The 16,073-nt window shown below is 41.1% G+C and overlaps 1 protein-coding gene across 1 annotated transcript in view; it reads right to left on the minus strand.

Moving 5' to 3' along the window:
- LOC134539027 (lateral signaling target protein 2 homolog) overlaps positions 1-16,073 on the minus strand; it is an 83,739-nt gene that overhangs the window by 25,102 nt on the left and 42,564 nt on the right. The window lies entirely within an intron of this gene.

A 16,073-nucleotide genomic window follows, 5' to 3' on the forward strand; every position in this document is an offset into this window, starting at 1 on the left:
GGGCTTCCCTTCCAATGGGCAACAATTCAGTCGCCCCGCGCCACTCAACACTTCAATCCACGCCTCGACGAGCGACTCCTACAGGGGCTCGCCCAGTCGGTGAGGCGGGATGGTGCTTCCAGCGCAGTCTTCTCGTCGTGAACACGTCAACTATGAGGTCCGAGTGGTAACAATACCATTACATGGCAGAGAAACCAGGGTAAGGGTGCAATGAAAATTCCTTGAGTGCTTTCAATAATAAATTATTGAAAGCACACAAGGGATTATAATCTGCACTGTGTGTTTTATGCCTAAAAATGATTCTGAAAACACACGTTTTCACCATTCTCACACTCTTAAAAATATAGTGTGTTTTTCCGTTGGCCTGGGGTTTTTATGAATCACTGTTCAACATCTCGGTGACAACTTAGGTTATTTGAAACCTGCAAGGGAATGCATTGGTGAGGGAAAGAGTTGTACCGCAAGTAAAAACTAACCATCTCGTTGCAACTTTGGCTCAAATACGGGGTTTCTCACCACTCGAGACTTGAGGCAAATGAGCTGGTCGCTTCACAGTCGAGGCATTATTCAGTTTCACTCACTAAAACTTAAGTTAACAAGGTTTCTCTGACTGAGCAGTCAATAGACTCCACTTGAAATATTTTTTTCAAATGAATTAAAATCACTGAAGTTGTGTCACTGGAATCATCAGAAATATTTCACAGATTCAGAGAGATTGGTGCTAACCAACAGAGTAGGGACATTGGCACGGCAGGGGCAGCATTAAGCTGTGTGTGGGACATGCCCTGCACACTGTTCCTGTAACACTCATTGGTTAATAATTAAAAAGAGTACGAAAAATTCACTTTTTGCTTAATCGAGCATCACTTGTGGCAAGTTGCACCATTATGCTCATCGATCCCACCAGGTAGTCGCCCAAGTTCAATCATTTACAATCAGCAGCAAGTGTCGAAGAAATGTTAGGTGCATTTCTATTGGTGGGCTGAAACTACATGAAGTCGCTACAAACGATCGTGTGGTCCCATTATGTGTTGGTGTGGCGTCAAGAGGAATGATCTGAAGATCACTGGATCACGGATCAAAGAGCGTAACGGTGCAACTGGCCACAGAGCCCAACACTCCAGCGTGCCTCGAACTAATGAACCCGAATCGGTACCCCAAGTAGTCGTGCTTGGCGTGGTTCGGTTTGGAACCGGCCATCTCGGAACAGACGAGTCAGCTGCTAGTGCATCCACTCACCACCACCAGGGGTGCATTGATCCAGCCCTGGATTAAAATATAAAGCGGACCACTAGTCCAGTTGCCTCAACTCCGGCATGGCCATTTATACTCTGACCAACTCTTTGTCCAGACCGTCCTCTTGTCTTTTGTATTTTCCCACACGAACTTGCACCCTACATGAGAGTGCCCAGGGGTTTTTCTTATGTCGATGATAGTTTCGCCTGGGCCCAAATATCTCCAGCTAGAGTCTAGAATTAAGAGCGAACTCTCGGGAAGATGCAGTCAGCAAAGTCGCCTTGCAGACTGATCGGCCGAAGCGTGCCGAGGAGAGCCGAGTGTTTCCGAGTGCGAGTCGAGTCGTGTCGTGTCTTCGACCGGGTGGTTCCAGATACAAATAAAATTCAAAGTGGACCACTAGTCCCAGTGCCCAACCCCCGCATGGTAGACTCTTTTCTACTCTGTCCAACACTTCATCCAGACCATCCTCTGCCTCTTGTAAACTCCTACACGTAATGCATGCCAATTTGCATCCCGCATGAATGTGCCCCAGGGTTTTCCCTGTGTCTATGCAGGTTTTACCTGGGCCACAACCTATCTCTAGTTATAGTCTAGATTTAAGAGTGAGGGGAGTTAGTCATGGCGCCAATCTTTGTCATGGCTGGCCAATCCCCTCCTAGCACATGACGCATGCGACCCTCTCCCTGCATGGCTAATCCCAGCGTGACTAGGCGTATAGGCTTAGGCCTGAGACGCACCTAGGTCCCTCCCTAACCCGGACCCCTCCAAAATACACTTAGTTTTAGTTAGGTAGAATAGAAATCGGTGGTTCCTGGCCCTCTGGAGCGCTGGCAACGCCGGCGACCTCCAGACCGGAGCAGCCTCCAGTTATTTATACGCCGCGGCGAAGGTAACGCGAGGCGGCGAGATCCCGAAGTCGTGTCCAAGACTTTCGCCCGCGCGGTGGGGGCGCGGTCCCTCCGGACTTGTTTGCAAACAAGACCCGGCCTTGCCGGGGCGCCCCACACGACGCCTGGCACGGGGAGGGGTTGTCTCCTTGCCACAAGTCCAGAGACGACTGACTTGCTGATCCTTCAGGATTTCTGACGTCCATCCCCACCACAACCACACGCACCCACGCACCCACACACGCACCCACGCACCCGCGCACACACACGCGCACACACACACACGCGCACACACACACACACACACACACACACACACACACACACACACACACACACACACACACACTGGTCTCATCACGTCTTCAGCTGCGCCGCTGTGTGCCGAGCGCCGGGTGAAGATCACCGGGAAATCCAAAACGAACCGACAATCCTGGCGATCCATGACGGATCATCTTGACACAGCACGAGTAGACATGGCCCGAATTTTCACGGACTTCATGCAGACTATTATCTTAATCAGGCATAAATATCAGTGCACGGTTTACAAAATTTCATATGATATACAATACATTTATCAAAAAATATACTGTTTTTCCCAGTGTTACAACCACTAAAAAATGAACCTATTTATTAAGTTTTTAAAATATACGTTATTTAAATGTGATGCTTAAATAAAGTTTTTTTTATTTCATTAAAATTACTTTCCACATTAGATGCTTCTTCTTCAGAGAGCCTATTAACTTATACACACACTCACTCACACACATAATTTGTGAAGTCTTCCACAAAAAAAAAAGTTAATGTTTTTGTAAATATCGACAGTTTATCGTATTGTAAACGACTTGTTTTCAAAATTCACTGTTAGCGGAACTATCACGTGTCACTCTCGCTTCGTTATCTGCTCAAATGTTCATATATATCTGCAATACGACTAAGTGATCTGTAATTGTTTCTGAAACTTACATTTCCCTTTCCACATCGTTCTGGTAGTGTCCATAACATATTTAGTTTCCCTTATACACTGGAAACTTTTAGGTCTCAAATTACTGGCATGCTGATACACAAGTTGAATTCACGTTCAATCACATTACGTGAATAACGTTGACGCTTTACAGTTTCTTGTAACGAGGTCAAAATTAAGTTCAAAACGTATTTTCTTAAAAATTATAACAATCGTATTGGGAATTTTACGCGTACGAGATGCTTCTAATTTACTGAGATTTTAACATATCCAGCAGGAGAATTTTTTTATAATTTTTTTTTTTTTCGCTACTGGTTGAGCCCTGACACTAACTGGTCCTGAACCACGCGTGTCCACCTACTCACCACGCACGCGACGCCAGCGACCAATGCTGTCGAAAGGGGCCCACACGCAATCGGCTGGACTTGTTTTCCAGGTCCACTTTCGGAGCTGCGAAAACCAGTTCGCGGATCGAGCGAGGGCGCCGGCGCTGCGCTGCGGGTCTCCAGTGTTGCCAGGTTTCACATAACCAAACGTCCCTCCAGACTACTTCCAAAATACATTTTAGCCTCAAAAATACCTACATTATCAACCTTTTTGGAATGATGCCAAAAAAATTTATTTAAAAAATAAAGTTCGCTAATTTATTTGTTATATTATAATTTTTTATCTAAGGAAAAAAATAAATCGCATGGCGATATGTCAGGTGAACGTGGAGGCCAGTGGAAAATAGCTCTGTCGTCTCGATCATTACGACCAATCCGACGGCCAGGGACATGAACGTTCAACCACTCTCGCACAAAGAGAGTCCAATGGGGAGGGGCTCTAACCTGTTGCCAAATAAAGTTTACAAGTTCACCTTCCAACTAATTGTGGAAAGGAGCCAATCTTTCAGCATGTATGGCGCTCGCCACAAGCGAGAAAACAACAAAGCAGTATTCACGCATGCACGTATCTAAAATTTTTTTGAGTGACTCCTTTAAATTGTAACCTTGAACCAAAACTCTACAACGCTCACAGTTGATACTATTAAAATTTATAACTGGGATATTATTTTATGCACATACTATATCAGGTATATGGTCGGCGTTAGTTGTCGTTTGTATATTATTTAGAATAACTTGGTAACAGGCGGTGTTTATAAGCCACATTCTTCTCAGATATGTTCAAAACAATAGTTTATAACCGGGGGCATATGCAAGGTGTCGGATATACCAGAAATTGTAAACCAACAACTGGAAATATTTGAAAACAAACAGCAGGCAAAGTGGTTGTATTCTCCCCCTCTTCCGAAATGAAATTCTACATACGATTTATAATGTTTGATAATAATTCTTCTTAAATTTCCACGTATTTATATTTTTGTAAATACTATTTTTCAAGAGACTTACTTTTCGTTACTTCTTAACAAGCTATAATTTGTATCAGTTATTATACATAATAATACATACAGGTTTTATTATCGATACATCACATGCAATATTTGTACCATCACAGCAAAGGCAAAATTCATAAGTTTATTCACGTTCATATTTTCCTTCCTTTCGTTTATTTCTATTACAATGAATTTTGTCTGAATCAATGTAGCTTAGAAAATAAAACTGAATATTATTTGTTTCGGTTCTTAATACTCTGTTTTAAGCGTATTGATTAATGATTCGTAAAAAAAAAGGAAAAGTACATAATGTAATTAAATACATGAAACATACGTGTGAAGTTTATATGAAAGACATAACAAAAATTACGCTTACAAACCGGCATTAAGTATGGACTACTTGTAAACACAATTATGCCTGCCGCTTCTGTGTATCAGACATGTCGGGTGATAATACGGAGAAAATACATTATTGTAATACACTAAGGATTACGATAATCCTTCCAAAAAATACATCTGAAACTTTATGTAGTTAGGCTGCTACAATTTTCTTATTGTCTTTGCATTTTTTTTTGTTTAAACAGTTTTTGTTTAAACTAGAATTTTTATTACGTTTGTTATCTCGGTTCTCTACATGGTAAAATGGAAGCCATACAACAAACATCCCGATCTCTGCCGCCCATGTTGAACTAGAAAAGTTATAACATCAGAGAACTGAAGTCCAGCAAATCTGGACGCATAAACCACAGAAAAATGGCATTTCCCCACTGGAGGAGGATTCTCCATAGAATGGGTGTTTCCCACAGAACAGGGATTTACAGTAGTCAGGGATTTCCCACAACAAAATAGGATTTAACTATATTTTTTTTTAATTTTAGAGAAGTTACTCAGATAATTTAAACGATACGATCTTGGTTGGTACGTAATTTCTTGTTCCTGTAGATCACAAGAAACAATGAGTTAACTTTTGTTGTTATTAGAGTGGAATAACGTCGCTGTTACTGCAAAAGGTCGTATGTGAAAATGTCTCACTTTCCAGGAGATTAAAAAAAAAACTGTTTCATTCATCAGGGTTATCATATCATGTTATGAAATTTTGGTAGTAATCTTAGAATTATGCTTCTTACTTCACAGTTATTGACAAACGACTTTTTGCCACAACATGGGTTGCCTTCCGAAATACACAAACAGCCAAAAATTTTTAAAAAATGCCAATTTTTGACATGCGACCTTTTTCAGTAACGGCAACGATAAGAAGACCTATATAAAACTAGTTGGTTCAAGCTGCAGACAAGTTTTGAGGATCTCTCCTCCTATTTGATAACCCAGCCTTCATGCCTAACAGGATTTTAAGGCTGGGGCCCCCATGGGCATGGATGCGGATACGCCGCATACGCAACCAGGAGGGACGTTAGAGTGTTAGCTATACACAGGGGCTGAGGCTACCCATCCCAGCTAATGCACCACCTACAGCCCCCTACCCCACTCAGCTGACCAGAAAGTTGGATGCCCCCTTAGCCCTTTGGAGTTGGTTGAAGCTGCAGACAGCAGTGTTTAGCCGCGGACAGCAGGCGGCGGGCAGGCAGTATTCACAGCAAGGCGAGACGCCGTCCGCCCGTCTCCGCCCTCCGCCCCCAACCAAGAGGACAAGCGGCGGCAATCAGCGCGCCGCCTCCGCCCCCTGGTCGACCCCGGACACGCCCCCAAGACGTCCCCCGTCCAATGGCCGCTTCTGGGAACCCTGCAGCCAGCCACTTTGGTTACGACAGTCGCTGACCGCCGCACACAAGCATTCAGAGCGACGACGAAGACGAAAACAAAAGGATTTCTATCCGCCGGGGATGAAGGGACGGAACAGCAAATCAAGTCAACTATATACCGAACGCGGTCAATTTCACTCCCCGAGGAACACACAATTCCCACAAATAAAGCTGAATTTCATCCCCGAAGAAAATTTGGATTTCAAGTTTCAAAATAATTCTATTCGTGGAATTTTCGTACCTTAACAAGCAAGGTCATTAGTAGAGACCGGAAAATTTCGCGATTTCAATTACCTATAGGACAGACTCCATGATCCTCTACGCACGCGAGAAAATTACACCTGCTGATTGGCTACTGACTTGTGACACCTGTTAACTGGGATGCTCGTGGTTCGATACTTCTTTTGTTGAAGGTTTTTCCACTGGCCGAGTGTCAATTCAAATAAACTGTGGCCCAATCACTGATGCGGTAAAAAGGCAAACGTTTTTTGCATTCTGGACTATCACGAAATGAATCCGCGAATTTTTCCGATCTCTAGTCATTAGTAGTGCCAGTGGTGTCCAAAGCAACGCGAGGTGTTTCTTTACGAACACTGACAAACACACGTTGTTTTGTATTCAGAAATGTCAAATTTTAGACAAGTTAAGGAGTCCGTCTAGACTGTGTCGGTGAGGCGGGATGATAAGCGCGACGCTCGCTGGTGCTTCTAGCGCGGTGTCTCCTCTGGACTGGCGCGCATTGAGCGGTGACCGTAACATTGTGTGGCGGAGAAGTGAAGATAAAGGTGTATAATGTAAGTCCCGTAATTGCTTTCAAGAATCTGTGTCGGTTATTTTATGCCTAAAAAATTACTCTGAAAACATCCCTTTTAGCTATTCTAAAAAAATAAAATTTAAAAACTTAATTCGGAAACCGAACTTATCGGCCCTCAGCGAACTTTTAAATGCTTTTCGTAAGCAGACCCCACCAGGATATCTTGAGCAGTTTTAAATAAAGACAAATCAAGGATTAAATTAAAGACAAATTAAAGATTTTTAAAGGCCGCTTATTCGGTTAAAAACAAATTAAGGACTTTTAAAAGGCCATTTTCAAATGAAGACGATTAAATTACTTTCAAGGGCCAATATTCAGTTAAAGGTAAATTAAGGACTTTTAAGGGCCCATGTTCAGCTAAAGACAAATCAAGGATTCAATAAAAGACAAATCAAGTACTTTTAAAATGCCACTTTCAATAAAAGACATATTAAGGACTTTTAAAATGCCACTTTCAATTGAAGGCAGATTAAGGACTTGTTAAGGCTACCCAGGAGGCGTATACGAAGGCTGGGAGTGCAACAAGCGTCCCGAGGCAGGTCGCGCGAAACGAAAACAAGAGTTGTTGCCGGCGGCAGGTTGGGCAACCTGGCGGCGCCACTTTCACATCCAGCCAGAGCTTTCCTCGCCCCCCCCCCTCCCCCCTGGAGGATGGGCACGAGCCCACCAACACTCGGGTCTCCCGCGCTCTCCACATCTCACAGCCCGCAAAAAAAAAAAAAAAAAAAAAAAACGGGAGAAAACGCCGTCAATTAAAAAAAAAAATGTCAGTAACGGGGACTGTCGACAGAAGTGAAAACTTAAAATTTTGTTTTTAAATGTGTATTATGACATCATTTCTACGTCAAATATACGCAAGAAAATGTATTTGGTATTATGTCACTAGCATGTCGGTGACGCTAACCCATCAGTTCTGCCCCTACCAATAATAACTTTAAAACTAGAAGAAATGAAGTTTTTTTAATTGTAGGTATAAAAAATTATTAACTTAAATCTACAAATAATCAAAACTATCTCTAATAAATCAATAACCTGACATTTGAAAAAATTCATATCGTAAATAAATAAACAAAACAAAAAACATAACCTCAACTTTACTACCTACTAAAAAATATCCAATACTCGCAAATATGTACCACACAATAACGTTAAAATTACCTTGGAAAATAAAGATAAAATTAAAAACTTTTATCTATAAAAATAGAATAAATGGAAGTTTTATCCTTAAAATGTTAAAAAAAAAAATTAACACGTCACGTGACCATGTCGATGACGACTTACATGAATTTACTCCCTATCCAAACCATCGTATAGAAGTTTTCACTTCAAACACAACGGACAACTTGCCACCCTGATGATAGCGACTGCAAGTTCGACCGAAACGTCGGTGAAATCTTCACTGTTGACGCGGCTACGACCCACAAGCGAAGCAACTCCTAAGGCTTGGTTCGCGGTAATAATAATAATAATAATAATAATAATAATAATAATAATAATAAACCAGCAGGCCTGTGCGAAGTCGGTTCACGATTGAAATCTCACTGTTAAGTTTCAGCCGATGAAAAATAAAGATGTATCCGACATATGTTTAGCAGCGTCAGTAACTAACTATATCAACTACAACACAATTATTCCGTGACATCTGACCAGCAATTTGTGAGCACAGTTTTTTAAAGTATAAATAATTGAGGGTTATATAAAAATGTTTTAGTTAAACATTCTAACCGCGAGAATTTTGTTTTATTTACAATTATTTTTTGCTACAGTAATAAAATTAAATAATTTTTAAAGCAGGAATTACGCATGATCATTGAATTACCTGGACAATTTCTTTGCAGCAACATGGTTGATAAATATAAACGGTTATCTAGTTCCGCCTAAATGGCTTCCTATTCTACTCTCATTGGCTGTTGCGCCATGCGTCTGTAAGATACATAAAATATATTCACTTACCTTATATGCATACTACCGTCCTGTGCGCTATTGTGAACCATTAGGTTCGAAAAAACGGTGGTCAAATCATGTGCATATGAACTAATGTTACTGTTTTTTTTTTTGTTTTTTTTTTTTACACCGTACAGCCAGCTTTATTAACACTACTGCAGTTCACTATGTCTACTGATTTTACATTCATGCCTATAATATTGCCATTCCCAAAGTTATTGCAGTTTTAAATACGTGATCACGTAAATAAAATTAAGATAAGTAAGCAATTACACGTGAAACTTAGTTCATAAAACAAAAAAAAATGTAAAGGACTGATTTTTTTTTAACAATCTAGCTAATATTTTAATTTATATTTTCAATATTTTATTTTTGACCCCTCGTTACCTGTAACAAAATTAACCAGGAGTATATCCAAGTACTCTTTACGATTCGAATTCGAGAAAATTGGAATTCGATCCTTCACAACTTCAGAAACAAATTGATTATTATTAATAACGCTTACGTATTCAAAACTAAATCGAACAAACACCATTGCCAAACCTAGTCGATAATAGCTTCACGCATCCACAGCATTAAGGGGGTTGCCTCGCTCGAGTGAGAGACGTTGAAGACCTTAACAGATCGTCAGCTGTGTTTCCAATGAGTTTTGTGGTCTCAAACAGTAAGAAGAAATTTTTTTTTTTAATGGACGCGTGTACTTATGTACGTGCGTTAGAAGTTATACTTACTTGGCGTAATAAAAACACCAAACTTAAATTTACATGCAAAAAATTAACTGGTTGATAAAAGTATAAATTCAATCAGATAAAATATAAACAAATACTAAGTTTTCAATATAAATATAAAACCCGTATACCAAATTAAATAGATGCGTATAAAATATTTTAGATAAATTTTAATAATGAAAATCAATAAATATGCTAAATCTTTATTATAATTTATTAATTTTAATTAGTTATTAAATCATTATGTAATAATTAATAATGCAAATAAATTATAAATACGGGAACAAAACCTCACTTATATAACATGTGAAAAACTTTATAAACACTAATTACATCACTAATATCTACAATAAATAAATGTTTTTTTTCTTTTAATAATATGGATCAGAATTCAATATCAATCAATAAAGTATAACATTTAAAAGCACATAATTTTTTTTTCATCTTGTGAAAATTTCATCGCATGGTGCGTGTGAATCGTAATAATTTATTCTCATTATTTTTCTTTCATAACGCGCCTAAAGAAGTTAACGGCGTTATTTAGGGGGAAAAAACATGTACAGCTGCTCCTAGCTTTTGTAATACCAAAATAGTCTTACAAATATTTACAAAAAAAAATTCAGTAATCCCTAATCATAACCAAGTGACTGAAATGCATGCTTCCATTAAGTTTACAAATGTTGTTCTACATTTCAGATATCTGTGACCCTGGGATAACGTTAACACATGCGGTGTTTTCCTCTCGGCGAGAAAGTAGAAAAACAGACCCGAACCTGCGCCAGGACACAGCAGGAGGAAAGGGAAGCTCCCTGGGGAAAGCCAGGCGGCGTCACGAGGCCTTAGTAGGAGAAGAGGGGGGGGGGGGGGGGGAGAACCGCGCAGGTCACAGCGGGGCTGACTCACGTCACGGCCCGCCGCCAGTGACTCACTGACTCACTGACTCAGTCACGCGCAGTCGATCTCTCTGTCCGCGGACTCACAGCGGCAAACAGCAGCCGACAGCGAACACAGGGTCGGCGCACTTGCCAGCCTTTGGAATATCCCCAATCCAGCAGAAAAATTTTTAATTTGTTAATTCCAGCTTAAATAAACCATCGTCAATTTGGTCACTCTAACATTAAACCTGGCAAATGACTAAATGTCGTACATTTTGTACTATCTACCAAAGTAAAAATATTTTCAGAAAAAAAAATTGGTTGTCTGTAAAGTCGGTTTACGGACGATAGTTTAACGTGACAACGTCATAACAAAACATCGATGAAATGATTGCATACTTTTATGAATAAAATTGAATCATTTTTATTGAATTATCACTATTTTGTGTGGATACAAAGAAGGATTGAAATTAAATCTACAATTTAATTGATAAATTTACTTTTATTTGTACTCATTAATTCAAATATGTTTATTACTTTAACGAACAGGTTATTTTAACTATACTTTTATACATGTTTGCTATTTAACTTCTTCCAATATGTGTTATCCTGTTAAGGATAGGACGATGATAGGGAAAGTAGGAAACGAATGGGAGTGTTTCAAGTTTAATGTGCCTCGAAAAAGTCAAATCGATGGTTGTTCCAATCGAGTGGAAGAGAGATAGATGCGGCGCAAGCGTACAATGAGCGTAATGGGACACAGCGTAACGGGACACGTTTTCCTGCGTGCAGCCGGTGTTCATCGATTTATTAGACGTTGTCACGTCAAAAACTTGCTTTGTTAATTTCATAATTCACAATACATACTCTAATAGTACTTCACCCAATATTGCACCCATCATCAACTGCACTCGATTAATCTGTTCCTATCTGGGTGTGTACTAGCTATTTTTTTTCTTGAGATGAGTAATGATGCAGTTGCTTACTTATGTTTGACAGTGAACTCACTTCTAATGACGGCATTATCCACGTTTTGAGTCCTCACAAAATAATGAATTTCCTAGCTTTCTTTGCCACTTATCGTGTCACTGCTGTGTCACGTGGTTTACAATGATTTTTAATGTGGTTTTTTCCCCCAATTGTGTGCCATGTCGACTGATATCACCACAAATCTTACAGAAAGGACACTCATTACCTTTATCAGATACGGAAAGTCTTGCAAACGGCCCTGTAAGCCTGAAAGTACTGCTTGGTTTTCCAGCTCATTTCGTAAACACTAATATAATCGTACTGATGTCACAAATGTAATTTACAATGCACGCATCTAATTAACATTTCCCTGGCTTCCCCAGGCTTCCCTTCACCAAAATTACAAGTTTCACTTGCCATTTTTTTTTCCAAGTAAATTCCTTGACATTTCCTGACCAATTTCAAACTTCCCTGATCTTTCGAAATCTGGACACCCTGTACACACATACTGTAACTTCGACCCTTCACGCCGCTACGCTTCCTCCCGAAGAGGAACACGAGTCTTTTTTGAAAGCGATTCGCGAAGAAGCGTTTCCAACAAGAGTGCTGCCACCCATCTTCAGCGGAGAAGACGACTGCAGCAGTGTCGATCGACCCTGACACAGCCGCAGCCCACGGGCCTATCCAACACAAGACAACGGCAGCGAAGGCCTGCCAACCTTCAGTCTTCGGGAGGGTTTCAACACAAGAGCCGCACGAAAAAGCAAGGGGAAGGAACTCCTACCCGGGCTCACATGAGGTGTGAAGAGCTTCAGAATAAACCACGCCATCTGAGTGGTGTCTGTTTACTTAAACCACTTACGAATACGTTTAGGGAAGATGAGTAGTTAAATTGCCGTAATTAGTTTTTAAACTTTTTTTTTTGGGATAAAACGCATGTTTTCAGAGTAAGTTTTCGGCATGAAACCCTCGGTTCAAATTTTTGAAAGCACTCAAGGGACATCCATTACACCTTCATCTCCATTTCTGCGCCATATAATGTTAAAAGTTACCGCTCAAACACCATAGTTGACCTGAGCACGAAGAGAAGACTGCGCGTCAGTCCACCGCCCTGCGCTTAGAGGCGATAACGCGCAAGAAGCACCGGCTAGCATCGCCCTAACACACACACCCCATCACTAGGCGTCCATCTTCTTGTAATCTATAGCCTATAAATAATTATAATATATATAAAGGAATTATGCCCTTACACCAAAATAAAATAATTAAGAGAATATAGTGGCTAATAATGTTATGCACAATCAAATTTGGAAAATAAATTCCTTCTTGGATACACCTCGGGGTTTATATCAAGAAGATAAAAGTTTAAATAAATGCCTATTAAGAATAGGATTAGTGTGTGTCCATCTTCGTGTGCGAGTAGATGGCGGATGCTCATTATCTGAGCATCGACATCAGCAAATATGTAGTGTCCGCGACACTTTTGCGAGCTCGGCCGTGATTTGGCCAACAACCGCTTCTCATTCGAAAATGCGCACGCTTTGCACACCATGGTTCGCTACCGCAATGGACAACTATTACTGCGGGGGGAAAGGAACGACGGTAGCTGACGAACACGGGCTGGCAAGCAAGACGCTGCGATGTCTCCACGAGCCAGAAAGTAGGCCAAGCATTAACATGCCTTCACAGACCACGAATACATGCTTCCCGAACCGAGCCGACGACCTCTTGACGGTCAAACACACTACACATGACACACAAGGCGCGGCGTAAAGCATAGCCAAAAAAACTTTACACTTAAGCGTACGTATCTTCTTTGCTAACTGCTCGCTGTGTACTCAAGACAGTGATAGCTAGGGACTGGAAAAATTCGCGGTTTCGAATGACCTTCAGGATAGACTACACAGTCCTCAGTATACTCGGGAAAATAACGCCTGTTCATTGGCTGCTGACTTGCGAGTCGTCGCAACTAGTTTGCTTGTGATACGATACTTCTTTGGTTGAGCATTTCCCATTGGCCCAGAGTCGTCCAGATGAACAGTGAACCAATAACAAAAGCAGCTTTAAGGTATACGTATTTGAATTTTAGCGTATCGCGAAAAGAATCAGCGAATTTTTCCGGTCTCTAGTGATAGCAATAAGTTTTTTTTAGAAGAACGAATTAATGCTTTACGCCAAGTCTACACATACTAGATGAACCCATTTTAAATTTTTTTCATAATTATAGATTTTCAATATGGCGGCTAGCGATCTAGTCATTGACACTGCGGCACTCTAGCGGATAAAAAAATAAGCCAAGATGGCTAGTAGCTGAATAAAACAAAATGGTTGTACTGGTTGGCGTAATGGTGGTCGGTGTTAGTGATGGTGGGTCTCTGTCAGCAGCGTAATGGTGGAAGGGCCTGTCACCATTTTTAATAGAATGACCATCGGGAATTGAGCTGAGCACTTCAAGGTATATTATGTTAAGTGCTTTTTTTAAATTAAAATTTGAATTACTTTTTATAGTTTGGAATTATTCCAGATATGTTTGGATCATAATTATGGATTGTCAAAATGGCGGAAAAAACCAGATGGCAATAAGTTGTAGAAGGTTAAATGACTAATCTAAGATGGCAGCCGTGGTCAAGGTCTAACAAGATGGCCGCCCGAGGTCAAGGACATCCCAGATGGCCGCCGTGACGTCACAACACAAGATGGCGGACCCCGATACAACAACCCGGCACCCAGCTCGCTGGTGCTTCTGGCGCGGTATCGCCACTAAGATCAAGGCTGTACACTGGCAGGCAGTCTTTACATAGTGCGTAAAAGACAATTACGAGATTTGAGCGGAGACCATTACATTATATGGCGGAGAAACGAAGGTAAAAGGTGGGTAGCAAGTTCCTCGAGTGGTTTCAAGAATCTGTGCTGTGTGCTTTATGCCTAAAAAACTATACTGAAAACACGCGTTTTAGCCATTTTCACTCTTCCATAAGTACAGATTATTCCGACCTTACGGCCGGCATTCTCACGTCACTTCCCACATATATGCCCTAATAGCGTAGCGTGGGAGTAGCGTTCCAGTTCGCTTTTAATAACATACCAGAGCTTCAAGAAAAAACAGAACTGTTGGGGATCGCGTCCCTTTTGTTGATCGAGAGGGTATTTGTGCTTTGTTCTTACTGTATCATTTAGAGTTTTAACATCCTTGTTTATATGCGTTTGTATTCTTCTGTCTTTCGTTGTGTCGTGGCGCCCTCATGTGTGCGGTGTTGGCGGGTTATGTCGCATCTACTTGCGAGTGGCGGCTACCCGCACGGATTGTTCTCCTTGCGGGCGGAGCCCACCTGGCGTGGTGCAGACATGCTTGCTGTGCCTTGAACACGGGCAAGGACTGCTTTCTTTCGTGTATTTGTGTTTGTGTATGTTCGTGCCCACCCCCAAAAGTTGCAAAACTGTTGGTGGGCATGCCACTAATTATAAAATAAATAAATAAATAAATAAGGGCTTCGGTAATGACCAGCGGATGGGGCCTTTCCACAAGCACATTTTGAAAAAAAAAAAAAAAAAAAAAATTGGTTGTCTGTAAAGTCGGTTTCCGGACGATAGTTTAACGTGACAACGTTATAACAAAACATTGATGAAATGATTGCATACTTTTATGAATAAAATTGAATCATTTCTATTGAATTATCACTATTTTGTATGGATACAAAGAAGGAGCGAAATGAAATCTACAATTTAATTTACTTTTATTTACGCTCATTAATACAAATATGTTTATTACTTTAACGAAGAGATTATTTAAACTACAACTTTTATACTTGTTTGCTATTTAACCTTTTCCAATCTGTGTTATTCTGTTAAGGATAGGACGTTAAGTAGGAAACGAATGGGAGTGTTTCAAGTTTAATGTGTCTCGAAAAAGTCAAATCGATGGTTGTTCCAATCGAACGGAAGAGAGATAGATGCGGCGCTAAGCGTACAATGAGCGTAACGGGACACTTTTTCGTGCGTGCAGCCGGCGTTCATCGATTTATTAGACGTTGTCACGTCAAAAAAGTTAACAAGGAGACTGAACTACTCATGTCTCGAGCTGCGCGGCCGGGCAGGCGGCGCTGCCGAGTCACAGCCCGGGTGATGGGCTTGTTGCACATTCCGTCAGCACCGCCGTGCCGCCTGGTGTCAACTGAGGGAGTCTCCGGGAACACCCGGGGACCATCCTAGGCCACGCGCCGTGTCCACCGTGTCCTCAGCGCGGGAAGCCTTCTTCTCACGGATGAGAGAGCAAAAAAACCCGAAGTTCCCCGAAGTTCATGCTCGCTTTTTTTTTTTGACGTGACAACGTCTAATAAATCGATGAATGCCACGAAAAAGTGTCCCGTTACGCTCATTGTACGCTTAGCGCCGCATCTATCTCTCTTCCACCCGATTGGAACAACCATAGATTTGACTTTTTCGAGGCACATTAAACTTGGAAACACTCCCATTCGTTTCCTACTTTTCCTATCATCGTCCTTATCCATAACAGAATAA

Source organism: Bacillus rossius, chromosome 14 (assembly GCF_032445375.1).
Source record: "Bacillus rossius redtenbacheri isolate Brsri chromosome 14, Brsri_v3, whole genome shotgun sequence".
Classification (NCBI taxonomy): domain Eukaryota; kingdom Metazoa; phylum Arthropoda; class Insecta; order Phasmatodea; family Bacillidae; genus Bacillus; species Bacillus rossius.